Source organism: Ambystoma mexicanum, chromosome 1p (assembly GCF_040938575.1).
Source record: "Ambystoma mexicanum isolate Mex_15411 chromosome 1p, UKY_AmexF1_1, whole genome shotgun sequence".
In the NCBI taxonomy this organism is placed as follows: Eukaryota; Metazoa; Chordata; class Amphibia; order Caudata; family Ambystomatidae; genus Ambystoma; species Ambystoma mexicanum.
In genome coordinates this window covers 1,186,231,544-1,186,243,594 of record NC_090921.1, presented here as the reverse complement: position 1 = coordinate 1,186,243,594, position 12,051 = coordinate 1,186,231,544, and positions in this window count along the sequence as shown.

The following is a 12,051-nucleotide window of genomic DNA, read 5'->3' as shown; positions in this document are numbered from 1 at the left end:
TCTTCCTTCTGATAACATGCTCACTTCCAAATTTATTCAGACTGACTTTATGCATGCAGTGTATTCAGTCATACAGCACAATTTACCAGAACATTGGAATGTTATGCAGTAGCTTAGTTTGATGATAGATGAAATAATGAATTATTGTTAATGTTAATGTTAAAGGACATTTGTACCGCGCACTATCACCACCGTAGTGGTCCCCTCGCGCTCTGGCAGTTCTGAAAGAGGAGGGGATGTTGAGTTAGTGGGAGGAAGCAGGAAAAGTGCAAGAGAGCAGTGATGTGCTGTTGGCGGCCTCAGCCCGGTGGGTCCGTTGGCTGGGCCTGGGGTGTTTGCGGCCGGTAGTTGTCGTGTACTGTTGTGCAAGGCTATGTGTGTTTTTGTTTTGTTGTTGCAATGTAGTGAAGTTTGTGCGGTTTGTTGTGCTGTAGGTTTTGGTTGTGTTTGGTTTGGAGTTTGAGAGGTGTATGCAGAAAGGGAAATTGTTAATAGGGTTGGTTAGTTTGCGTCGCTATCCTGAATTGAAGCGTAGTCTCCCCTGTTGCGGCTCTGTCCTGATCTGGGTCTGACTGGCATACAGGTTCCATACACCTCTAGTCCCCGCCTCTAACATGCTCTCTGATAGCTCCCCTTATCCTCCATTTAGACTCTAGTGGCCAGTGCATCTGCCAATGACATGCTAACATTCACAATTCCATCTAGATGCGACGCTGGCTAGTGTTCACAATTCTATCTAAGTGTGGACATGCAAGTTTTCACAGTTCTATCTAAGTGTGGACATGCTAACATTCACAATTCCATCTAGATGCGACGCAGGCTAATGTTCCCAGTTCTATCTAAGTGTGGACATGCTAGCATTCACAATTTCATCTAGATGCGACGCAGGCTAATGTTCCCAGTTCTATCTAAGTGTGGACATGCTAGCATTCACAATTCCATCTAGATGCGACGCAGGCTAATGTTCCCAGTTCTATCTAAGTGTGGACATGCTAGCATTCACAATTCCATCTAGATGCGACGCAGGCTAATGTTCCCAGTTCTATCTAAGTGTGGACATGCTAGCATTCACAATTCCATCTAGATGCGACGCAGGCTAATGTTCCCAGTTCTATCTAAGTGTGGACATGCTAACATTCACAATTCCATCTAGATGCGACGCAGGCTAATGTTCCCAGTTCTATCTAAGTGTGGACATGCTAACATTCACAATTCCATCTAGATGCGACGCAGGCTAATGTTCCCAGTTCTATCTAAGTGTGGACATGCTAGCATTCACAATTCCATCTAGATGCGACGCAGGCTAATGTTCCCAGTTCTATCTAAGTGTGGACATGCTAACATTCACAATTCCATCTAGATGCGACGCAGGCTAATGTTCCCAGTTCTATCTAAGTGTGGACATGCTAGCATTCACAATTCCATCTAGATGCGACGCAGGCTAATGTTCCCAGTTCTATCTAAGTGTGGACATGCTAGCATTCACAATTCCATCTAGATGCGACGCAGGCTAATGTTCCCAGTTCAATATATAATAATAATAATAGTAACAATAGCGTCTAACAAAATAACATCACTGCCGTAGTTCACCCTGTTCTCTGTCGCATGTTCAATGACCCGTGACTCCTGCCTTGAAGGGAGGGCACTCAAGAAGGGCCAGAAATTCCCTGACGAGGAACGCCAAGGACTTTGGGGTTGCAGAAATATTGAAAATTCTCTTGTGAACAATATATGGACTGGGCTTGTGATATATCTTTATTTTACAGGTTGCCCAGGTGGGGGGATCTCCACACAGAACTGTGTCCAGGAATCGGGGCCAGTATTCTGGCAATTGCTCACCAACTGCTTTTCTCTTTTATCTATTGTTGGTTTCTGTTACGAACTGATTTGTGTGCCATTTAACCGTACAGTTGATGCACTTTAAAGAGATCTAATAGTAATTGTGGTACCACGTAGAACCGTATATTTGCCATTATAGATAGCCAAGTGCAAAGTGAGTTATCGTGATAGTGTACATAACCTTGAATATTAATTATATAAAGACTGTGTTTTAACTAGTACAGTGTCCAGACATTCCTTTGTGGGTGTTTGGGGACTACACTGTACTTAAGAACCAGCCCGCATCACCTCCTGAGAAGCTAGGCCTTGATTGCCCGTCCATTGCTACCACAATAGAGAATCTTGGCTGGGGTCCTCTGTGCCTCTACTCTACCATATAGAGAGTGAAAGTACAGACCCCCCTCCAGTCTTTACAGGATAAAAATAGAATACTATATACAATTAAGGTAACATAATGTTATGTACAAGGCAGGGTAGTAGGTGGACCGGGAACATAACCCAGATTGTTTGTCCTAGTCTTTGAACCAGCTTATGTGATTCTGCCGTAATTGTAGGTAAGATTGATCTTCTCGCATGAGAGGGGGTTCCACAATTGGGCTGCCTTTGCCGGGAAACTGTGTCCCCAACTATAGCAAGTTTGAATCTTGGGATCAGGAGGTAATTGGTGTACGAGGATCTGGAGTCCATCATACTGTCAAATGACATTGTAAGAGAGCAAAATCTCTAAGAGGTAGGTCATGAATAAACTTCCAGAGCAGTTCAGTTTAAGATTTTTCTTTATGGTATATCATCACCACAATGTTTTTCGGGATCGAAGTCCCTTCATCAGATGCATTCAAAAACATCTACACTCTCTGTATTGCAAGTGTGCACCTTCATATGGAATGTTGAGGCTGTTTGCTCAAATTAATGTGGGATGTATGGAGAGCTGTATGAACTTTGACAGAGATTGGTTCAGTTCTTCAAACCATAAAGAAAGTCTTCCTTCTGATAACATGCTCACTTCCAAATTTTTTCAGACTGACTTTATGCATGCAGTGTATTCAGTCATACAGCACAATTTACCAGAACATTGGAATGTTATGCAGTAGCTTAGTTTGATGATAGATGAAATAATGAATTATTTGCATGAGCAAGTTGCAGTATATGTGAGAAAATGTAATCTGTCCATTGAAATCCATGAGTGTCTAAGATTTCCTCTTAGAAAATTAGTCGGATTTCTGAATCTCTAAGGGCTCTACTACAAAACGATGAGCAATAACCCATTAATCTCTTGGTTTTCCAAAACAATGACAACAGTAGATGTTTTTTTTTCACTTCATGTGCCACATTCACCCTCTAGCCCCACACATACTGAAACTCACATCTCCCAGTGTTGCTCCATATCTTACTTCCCTCTTCAACTCCTCTCTTGACAGTGCTCCTTTTCCATCATCCCACAAATCCTTGACTATCATCCCTATCCTTAATAAGCCTGGCCTAAATGCGTACTATCCTTCCACTTTTATCCTGTCTCTCTTCTACATCACCATTCCAAAATCCTAGAGAGTGCTAATTGAGTTCCTTGACACACACAACCTCTGGGATCCTCTTCAATCTAGTTTCCAACCTCAACGTCAGTATTCTTCTCAACCTCTCTGCTGTTTTTAATAACTATTCTGTCCTTCTCTCAACACTCTCTCTCCTAGACATCAGGGACCAGGCTTTGTTTGCTTCATATCTTATCCCAGACACCTCCTTGTGCCCTGGAACAGCCTAGTATCCCCACTCACCCCCTTACTGTTGGTGTTCCCCAATGGTCAGTCCACACTCAACTCATCTTCACTCTCAATATCTCTCCTCAATTGGCTTCTCCTATAAACTCTTTGCTGATGACAGTCATATCTTCTTCTCCCTTCCCTCCTTATCTAACAAGATAGGGTAAACAATGTCCAACTGTCTCTCCGCCATCAAATACTGGATGGCATATCACTTGCACATGCTCACACTAAGGCTGAAGTTCTCTACTTCCCATTTACAGGCTCTCTCTTCCTCTCCCATTTTTCTACTCTTTTCTCCTGAATTCGCTCCCTTCACTGCTCATAACCTTGGTGTCATCTTCGACCCAACTCGCAACCTTTCCCTCTTCATCTCCAAATCCTCCACTGCAGCCAGACTTAATCTCCTCAACAGCAGATAAATAAGACATCTTCTTCAACACTGCTAAGCACTGATTCTCCTCTTTAGTACTCTCTAAATGTCACTTCTTCCTTTCAACACTGATAAGCACCTAATCTCCTCTTTAGTACTCCTTCAATGTAAATACTGTGCTAGTCTACTCTATGGCCTTCCCAACTATGCTTTTTCACCTCGTGACAAGGTCCTAAACTTTGCTGTCTGTACAATCCTCAACCTGTCTGCTTCAGCTCCACCTGTGCAGCCATCATCAGTTAGGCTGGTGAGCGATGAGACGGAGGGCAAAGTATAAACTCATTGTCATCTTCAAAACTATACACGGACATGCCCCACCATACCTAACAGCCCATGTCACTTCCTGCTCTCCACCTTTTTACCTTCAATCCTCCTCAGCTCACCTTCTTGCCACCTCTTATGGGCTTTCACCCCCTCTAATTCTGCTCTCTTCCTCTCATTGATACCTCACTCTGGAATGCTCTACCTCTCACTCTGTGCACTACTCCCACTCTAGCTCTATTTAAATCCAACCACACCTCTGCTCTTTTCCAAAGCACCACTTGCATAGCATTGTGTGCCGCAGCCTCTCCCTGTTCTCCCCGATCCCTCCCTCTCCACGACAACCCCACTGCACTTATCCCTCACACCTTCATCCTACAAATGAGCACTTCCTCCATTACCCTGTTCCTATGCCATGCTATGCTATCCTTGTCCTTGGTTCATGTTTCTACCGCCCCTGTATCATCCACATCCTCTCACCCATTGTTGAGGATGCTGGTCTTCCGCTTTGTAAATCAATGTTCAAAAGTTTTCTAAGCAAGTATGTGCCAGAAATGCAGTGCTTTCCATGGAGCTTTTATTAAATAAAATAAAATAAAATTAATAAATACATAAGTATAGATGTATCATTAAGTTGTTCTCAAGTTGTCAAATCATGCTTTCTTTGGTTATCCAAAAAAGAGCATTTCCAGGCTCTCCAAAAACTCAGTAGGTTTTCCCAAAGAATTATTAGCCTAGTAACAGATCACATCATTTTGAAACCCAGTTCACGACGTGGAAAATTAAAAAAAAAAGGCCCTAGAAATGTCTTGTACTAAAGAATGTATCTAGCATGCCCCTTATTACTTGGGGTCAGCTTTCCTATCAATAGGTTATATCGGGTAGGACTCATAATGTGTCGTAGAGTGAATAGTGTGTCTATCTGGGCCACAAAGAAACAACTTTCCCTGAAGACTGAAACATGGGGGGAAATGTCGGGAATACAAGAAGCACACACTCCATCCATCAGTTCGGGAAGTTGCATGAAATGGGCAGGAAAGGTGTTCAGTAGATTTGAAGCAGGATGAATGTATGTATTTTTCTGTCATGTCTTTCGTTTACACTTTTGTCAAACCTATGTGACTTAGATGGACTCTTTCTGCTGTGGCTTATATTATTAGAAGAGGTGGATGTCAATACACGAAATGTCAGTAAAGTGAAATGTAAATGTTCTGAGAGCAGCTGGTTTGTTTCCTCATACACCTGCAAGGTTAGGAAAGCATGCCTTTCAAGTATGTATATATCCACTACACTCCCAGTTAATAATCTGGATTCTCTTCAATTCTGTCTCTTTTTTCTACTGCAAATCATCATGCAGCTACGGGCACTGAATATAATCCAGCTGCAGCGCAGTGCTATCATGGTCCTCCAGCAAGGGAAAGGATAACACGGGGTGCATGCCCTTCTAAAGGAATGGCGTCAGCATTGTGCCCCTCGGGGGACCCTGTGTTCGAGTCCTTACTGAGCTGGTTGAGGGCATTCTCTTTCTTCGGCCACTTTGAAACATTGTTTGCATTCACCAAAAAGAGCAGTTTGCATTCTACAGATCTTGCAAATGTACTCCAGTCATCTGGGTTGACGGTATGGGCAATCGAACCAGAGATAACATGGCCTTGCAAAGCCAAGACTGCCAATAGAATTACAAGCACAATTGGTGCCATTGTTGTTTCTCTGTAATACATTGAGTGAACCACAACCTGCGGTTAAATTATATTTTGATTTAAAAAAAAAAGCACTGCATTCTTTTGACTTCATTTTCTGGTTATGCAGCTCAGTGTCGTCTTTGACTGCCATGAAGCCCTTAAGTGCCAAGGACGAGTATGCTCGTCCTTTGTGCATAGACTTGCATAATAGCCTGCCACTGAAGAAAGCAAGGAACTGTGGATGGCCAGGCAGGATCTTTGCTGGGGAGCCCACGCTGTTGCTACTCTTTAGGACCTATTCTACTGTATGTAGAATTGCTGTGATGGCTTGTTAACAGACCCGAAGAAGAAGTGTGCTGTGGCTACAACGCAAGCGGCAGAAATAAGAACATGAAAAGTGAGTGACAGGAAAGATATCAATCTGGCCGTCAAAAACTCCTCTGGAGAATGCGTGCCTGGACACAGCTGCTTCCACTGGTGGCGCACTACAATTACAATAAAACGCTTTAGTTTAGTTTAGTTTACTCTATTTATTTGTATTGTGCACCTGGCCCAAAGGCATCTGGGTGCATTTCTTACAGTAACAGTTTACAGGTAAAAGTAATGTTAATGTTAATGTTAAAGGACATTTGTACCGCGCACTATCACCACCGTAGTGGTCCCCTGGCGCTCTGGCAGTTCTGAAAGAGGAGGGGATGTTGAGTTAGTGGGAGGAAGCAGGAAAAGTGCAAGAGAGCAGTGATGTGCTGTTGGCGGCCTCAGCCCGGTGGGTCCGTTGGCTGGGCCTGGGGTGTTTGCGGCCGGTAGTTGTCGTGTACTGTTGTGCAAGGCTATGTGTGTTTTTGTTTTGTTGTTGCAATGTAGTGAAGTTTGTGCGGTTTGTTGTGCTGTAGGTTTTGGTTGTGTTTGGTTTGGAGTTTGAGAGGTGTATGCAGAAAGGGAAATTGTTAATAGGGTTGCTTAGTTTGCGTCGCTATCCTGAATTGAAGCGTAGTCTCCCCTGTTGCGGCTCTGTCCTGATCTGGGTCTGACTGGCATACAGGTTCCATACACCTCTAGTCCCCGCCTCTAACATGCTCTCTGATAGCTCCCCTTATCCTCCATTTAGACTCTAGTGGCCAGTGCATCTGCCAATGACATGCTAACATTCACAATTCCATCTAGATGCGACGCTGGCTAGTGTTCACAATTCTATCTAAGTGTGGACATGCAAGTTTTCACAGTTCTATCTAAGTGTGGACATGCTAACATTCACAATTCCATCTAGATGCGACGCAGGCTAATGTTCCCAGTTCTATCTAAGTGTGGACATGCTAGCATTCACAATTCCATCTAGATGCGACGCAGGCTAATGTTCCCAGTTCAATATATAATAATAGTAACAATAGCGTCTAACAAAATAACATCAAATAAACGTAAAGTAATGTACAAGTCAGTGCAGGGTGAAGGGAGCATGAGATAAGCAGCAATAAAATGTACATAGAGTTGTGCATTATCAATAGTAAGGCCTTGATTCATGGATTATTTGACCAGAAAAAAACGGGATTTGTGCGCCATTCTGCCCGCAAATTCCCATTTGTTAAACAGCGATTTGTGCGGGCAGAATGGCGCACAAATCCCGTTTTTTTTGGTGCAAATAATCCATGAATCAGAGCATAAATTTACACCGGATTAAGCAAAGTATTTACAAGGTTTGCAGAAAATTATACAAGGAGTTATACAGAGGATACAGAATGCAGGGAGGGTCAATCATTCTGAGTGACTAGTCGAACAGAAGCCAACAATAGGTGTTAGTTTTTTTTTATTTTTTTTTAATTTTGGTTGGCTGAATATACAACCTTTCAAAATGTATAATTTACAACAGCAAATTATTATTCAAATTCCAAATTAACAATACAACAGAAAACATCATCAATTCAATAAAAGTGTTATAAACCAAAAAATTCTCAAAACTTATCAGATGTTGATACATAAAAGGTGTTAGTTATTGTAGACATGTGGCAGCTTTACCCTGATGAAAGAGCCACGTTTTGGATTTTCTCTTGAAGGAGTGGAAAGGCAGTTCAGATCTGAGAGTGTTGGGAAGTGTGTTCCATAATTTGGAGGCTTGAACTGGGAAGCTGGACTCAGCTGCTTTCTGCAACTTGAATCTTGGGATAGACAGAGTGGGCATAGGCTGTTCTAAGAGGGTGGGAGTAGGTATGTGATGTAAAGTGGTTGGCCAGGTATTAAGGAGCTTCGTAGACTGGCACTTATGCGTGAGTGCAAGGGTCTTTAGGGATATTCTTTGCGCAACAGGCAGCCAGTGTAAGTTGCGTCTGGTGTTGGAGATGTGTTGTTTCTTCGGAATATTGACGCCAGCCCTGATGGCATTTTTCTGGGTTACTTGTAACTTGTTAAGGTTCCTTTGACTCGTCCCTAAGTACACGGCATTACAGTAGTCAATTTTAGATAAGATAAGAGTTCTGGCAAGGATGATACAGTTAGCGCAGGTGAGGAAAAGTCTGCAAGCTGTTATAAGTTTAGTAGAAGTATAGGCTGATGCAGAAACCACACCATTGGTTTGTCTTGTAAGAGACAAGGTGGAATCGAGGTAGGTTTTCGTATCATTGGATACCTTGATTAACATCAATAACAAAGTATTTGAAGGCAGGGTCTAGCCTATTGAGTCTGGAGTGGGAGCCTAGGAAGAGTAGCTCTGTCTTTTCATCTTTGAGACAAAGCTCTGTTGCGCCATCCAGGCCTGAATGACTAGATAGACATCATTCAAGGCTTTAGAGTCTGTCACGTAGTCACCAGTGATAGGGATGAGTACCTGGTTGTCATCCACATAATTAGTATAGGTGACACCCAAAAAATCAAGAATATCAAAGAGTGGCTTTGTGAACACATTATACAAAGTAGGCGAGACACACGACCCTTGCAGGACCCAACACGGGACTGGTGACAGTTCAGCAGAAGCAGATGGGGAGAAAACCCTCATGGTTCTGTTAGCCAGAAATGATCTAATCCAAAAAATAGCTTCATTGGAAAAGTGGGCAGAACTGTTGAGATGATGGCAAAGAATTTGATGATTGACCAATTTGAAAGCAGCCGAGAACTCAAGCAGGAGTAGAAGGGACAACTTGCCACTGTCTTTTAAGTCATCAATTTGTGTTTTAAGTCGATGAGGGCAGTTTCAGTTCTGTGCCTAGGCCGGAATCCAGATCGTCTAAGGCCAAGGAGTTTATTAGAGTCTAAATGATCCTGAATTTGTAAATAGGCAGCATGGTCAAAAATGTCAGTAGAAAGGGCACCGTGGTGATGGGCCTGTAGCTGTAGGGGTTGCTTGGATCAAGGGATGTTTTTTTAATAAGTGGGATGACCCAAGCATCCTTAAGGTTGTCGGGGACAATGCCTGATTTGAACGAGGCATTTATAAAGGAGGTGATGAAAGGGGCTAGGTCATGGCTGACTCCTTGATGACAGGGGCTGGGCATGAGTTGCCCTATCAGTTAGAAGGTTTAAGTTGTTTGATGATATTTTCCACTTCCGTGATGGACGGAGGTGAGAAGCTGAAAGGTTTAAAGGAATGTGCAATCGGGGGTGATATGCTGCTAGAGGCGGTGTTAGGTTGCAAGTCCTTGAGTAAGCTGCATTTTCTATCATTGATTTTAGTTTGTAAGGTGGAGATTTTGTCAAGTAGCGCTTTTTGGATGTTCATACACCATGTGGTGTCATTACTGCAGTTGTTATTGGGGGTAATAGGAGATTCAAGTTCTTTAAGTATCTTGAATGGCTCTTTAGTATTAGATTCAGCCTGCAGGATACGCTTGTTGTAAGTGTCTTTTTTTGCTAAAAATATAGCCTCTTTGTTATTAGCAGAGGCTCTGATAAGGATGATTTTGTTGGTGTCAGAGGGAAGGCTTTTCCAGCTTGCCTCTTTGTTTCTTTTAGCTTTGCGTAGCTCTCTCAGGTGTGTTGTGAACCATGAATTGACATGAGCGCAGGGTTTAGATTTCCATAGTTTCATTGGGGCTGTAATACTTAGAGCTTTTAGGATAGTTTGGTTGAAGGTATCCACTAAGACTATGGGGTCAGTACATGATACCGAGACATTGTTGAGAATGGAAAGGATAAGAGGGTGTAGTTTCTCTCTTGTAACAACCTTTTTGTTTCTCGTACTGATAGAGGGTGCAATGCTTTGTTTGGGGCATGGGTGTTGGATTTAATGTTGAAGGTTATTTTATGGTGATCCGACTAGACACAGGATGTATTGGAGACAATGTTGATGCTACAGTTAAGGTCAGCAAAGCAATCAAGAGTTCTGCCTTTAATGTGAGTCGGTTCCTGGGTGTGATGAGTTAATCCCAAGTCGGTTAGTGTGCTGGCAAGGTCAAGAGCTTTGAGGTCATTGGGGTCTTGGAACCCAAGATTGAGGTACCCAATTGCCAATTTCATGTTAGATTGTCAATTAGTCTTGGTATTCGCTGCAAGGAAGGATGTGATACTGTCAGTGAGGTTGGAGGTGGGACCTGGCGGCCTATAGATAAGATGCATGGTGGCAGTTGGATTAGGTGATATCGGCAGTTTCACTAATAGTAGTTCAGCAGAGGGGATCTGATGATTGGAGCTTTTGAAGATGAAGGCAACTCCTCCGCCTTTGGAATTTTTAGCGTCCCTGTCACATCTGAGGATGGAATAGTCATTAGGGATAGCCAAGGAGAGTGAAGGTCCTGATATGGGTTGATGCAGGTCATAGTGTAGGTAGTCTTAATGTTGTGAATACACGAAGAGTAAATGTCTAATGATGATGAGTAGAAACTCAGTTGCGGTATATCATTATTACTGGGTGTGTAGGATGGGCATGCAGTGCTGTACCGTGATTTCAGTGTGAAGGAGGACATGTTGTAGGTGTTAAGGTTCGCATAGGACTTAATATGTTGGGTTGTAGTGATTAGCGAGAGTAATATGCAGCATGGTAGGGAGATCGGGTACATTGTGAGGTGAGAGCTAGATGCTAATGGCTAGGCCTATGGGCAAGGTTCCCAAACAGAGACATAGAGTTTTGAAAAGATGGGATGTGTGGAGGCCAGGTAAGTGGTCTAGGATTGGGCAGCATGAGCATGAGTGTAACACATAGCACATTCCAAACAGTAATGCAATGTGATACTAATTTGTGTTGCAAAGGATGTGTATAGGAGTGCGAATTGCTGACAAAGGTTGACTGGGAGAGACTAAAAGAGACACAGGCAGATGTTGTAGGCAAGCGTTGCGGATAGTTATGTATAAGGCAACATGTTTACTCGAGAGCTATTGGTAGATAGAGATAGCAAGGCTCAGGCAGAGTGTATTTCGAGCTGTAGGAAGAACAAATAATCGGTATGATTGTGTGACAGTGCAGAGGAAGGTTGACCAACGAACAAAGCTGGGCTAAAGGCAATACGGTACCAGTTAGATGAGACGTCTAGGTTAAGTACCTAAGAACAAGCAAAATATAATACAGAAATGGGACATTATGCATTAGATCACTGGTGCTGGAATGACATGCGATGCAGAACTGATACGAATGAGCATAGATGAGAAGTGGCATTCCTTGCGTAGGCAGTGACAAAGGGTGGAATAGTAAATTCATTAAGTGACGCAGATGCAGGATAGTTTACACAGAACAAACAATCATGGAACAGAGACAGCCCTATATAATCAAATCGTGGTGTAGAGCTAGATAGGGTTAAGAAGCTAGATAAGTTACAGATAGTGTAGCATATAAACAATCAATGCAACATTTGTTAAGAACAGGGTGAGACTCCGGAAGTTGTGCTGACTTTGACCAAAGCGCAAATCGCACCACTGTGGTTATAACAGTATGGTAATAGTAACGCTTGGGTAGTATATTAGCTGTTAAGATAATCCTTAAGTAGGTAAGCAGGATAGAGTCAGGTGCGGGGAGTGGGTCGCCATGTGAGCAGGTGGCGAGTGTTATTGTTTGTCGTACCTTTCATGGTGCGCATAGGTCCACAACATGCAGTAGGGTGCAATTCCTTGATTGTTGTGATGCTTGTGTGACATGTGCAGCATTTCTGGCCCCTAAGTCCAACAG